Genomic DNA, 2,549 nt, shown 5'->3' on the forward strand with positions numbered 1-2,549 from the left:
GCGATTCTGCCAGCTTCCTCTCTTATAGCTTGGAAATATTCTTTTCTACTCGAGGCACAAGGCCCGAAATTTTGTGGGAGGGAGCCAGTCGATTAGATCGACCCCAGTACACAGTGATACTTAATTTATCGACACTGAAAAGATGAAATGTAAAGTTGACCTCGGTGAAATTTGAACTCAGAACACAAAGGCAGATGAAATGCCGCTAAACACTTGGCCAGTTCCCCGCCTTATGGCTTGCAAATATTTTATTCTACTCTAGGCACAGATGAAATACCTATTTCTTTACTACCCACAAGGGGCTAAATACAGAGGGGACAAACAAGGACAGACAAACGGATTAAGTCGATTATATCGACGCCAGTGCATAACTGGTACTTATTTAATCGACCCCCGAAAGGATGAAAAGCAATGTGTGTTTAACTTCCCGGCACATCTCCTCCTAGCCAACAAATCGTAGAACCACCAAAAATGGGTCACTTAAAGTTTAGGCGAATGAAAATTGAACTGCGCTATTTCGGTTCCGAAATTCATCTCGCAAGTGCAAAAATCTATAATGTGTTTGTTTAGGCCTTATCCCATGCATTGAATAGTGAACTTTACTCAGTCAGCTGTTTGACGTGAACTGTGTTCACCACGCGTGCAAGCATGCGTAAATTGCATGAAAAATAAAAATAAAAAGCCGGGCAATACTGCTAGTATATATATATATATATATATATATAGTAGATATATATATATAAAACACACATATATGTTAGTGTGTATGTGGGTCTTTGTGTCTGTGTTTGTCCCCCGCTGCTGTTTGACAACCGGTGCTGGCGTATTTTTTTCCCCGTAACTTAGCGGTTCGGCAAAAGTGACAGATAGAATAAGTATCAGGCTTTAAAAAATATGAATATACCGGGGTCGATTCGTTGGACGAAAATTCTTTACGGTGGTGCCCCAGCATGGCCGCAGTCTGATGACTGAGACAAATAAACGAACTGCATACACACAGACAGAAATATGAAGATGAAGGAAAGAAATGGAGGATCAATGATGAAGGAGAGCAAGGAGAGAAAAGGAAAGAGAAAAAGCGGGAACTGCGATCGTTTGGAGGATGAAGGTGCGATGCAAGGGGTAAGAGGTTCGAATACTACTGGACGGTTACCTGCTGTCTTTTGACTGGTTTGTGGTAAGGGAAGAAGAAGAAGATGAAGGAGAAGAAGAAGAGAAAGGAGAAGAAGAAGGAGAGGAAGGAGAAGGAGGAGAGGAGAGAAGAAGAAGAAGAAGAAGAAGAAGAAGGAGAAGAAAAACAAGAAGTAGAAGAAGAAGAAAATGAGAAGAAAAGAAAAAGAGAAGACGAGAAGTAGAAGAGAAAGAAAAAGAAGATGAGGCAGAAGGGGAACAGAAAAGGAAGAAGAAAAAAGAAGAGGCAAAAGAAGAAAAGAAGAGGAGGGGAGGAGAAGGGGAAGAAGAAAAAGATGAAGAAAAGAAAGAAGTAAAGACGAAGAAGAGGAAGAGGTAAAGACGAGAAAGAAGAAGAAGAACGAACGAACGAAAAAGGAAAAAAGAAGCAGAAGAGGAAGACGAGGAAGAAGATGAAGCAGAGGAGGAAGAAGTAGAAGAGAAAGAAGAAGAAGAAGAAGAAGAAGAAATGGAAGAAGAAGAAGATGAAGAAATGGAAGAAGAAGAAGAAGAAGAAATGGAAGAAGAAGAAGAAGAAATGGAAGAAGAAGAAGAAGAAATGGAAGAAGACGAAGAAATGGAAGAAGAAGAAGAAATGGAAGAAGAAGAAGAAGAAGAAGAAGAAATGGAAGAAGAAGAAGAAGAAGAAGAAGAAGAAATGGAAGAAGAAGAAGAAGAAGTGGAAGAAGAAGAAGAAATGGAAGAAGAAGAAGAAGAAGAAGAAGAAGAAGAAGGGAAAGAAGCAGAAGAGGAAGAAGAAAAGAAAGAAGATTGTCTTAGAAACGTAGAGGCAAAAAAAAAATAAATAAAACCAGGTGGCGATGCTTGACCCCCCCCCCCGCCCCGGTCGTCAGTGCTCGTGATGTTATTGCTGTTGTTGTTGTTATCGGTGTTTGTCAATCTCGCACACTTCATTACATGACGTCACAATGACATCATAACATCAACAACAAAAACAACAACAATTCATCCTTATTTTCTTTTCTTTTTTTGTTCTTTGTTTCATTTTTTACATTTTTTTTCTTTCTTATTTACTAATTTATTTTATTTTATTTTATTTTATTTTGTTTCGAATTTGTTTTACTTTTTTATTTAACTATTTTTATTTGTTTTATTTTTTGTTCATTGTTGCATATTTTATTCCTCCTCCTCCTCCACCTTTTTTGTTGCTTTGTTTGTTTGTTTCTTCCTTTCTTTCTTTCTTTCTTCTTCTTTCTTTCTTTCTTTCTTTCTCTCTCGTCTTTCTTTTTATTCTTTTCCTATTCCTTCATCACCTTTTCCTTTCTTTCTTTCTCCGCCTCCCTTTCCTCATCCTCCTCCTCTTCCTCTTTCTTTTTTGTTCCTTTGTTTGTTTGTTTGTTTCTTCTTCTTTCTTTCTT

This window comes from Octopus sinensis, unplaced genomic scaffold, assembly GCF_006345805.1.
Source record: "Octopus sinensis unplaced genomic scaffold, ASM634580v1 Contig18402, whole genome shotgun sequence".
Classification (NCBI taxonomy): domain Eukaryota; kingdom Metazoa; phylum Mollusca; class Cephalopoda; order Octopoda; family Octopodidae; genus Octopus; species Octopus sinensis.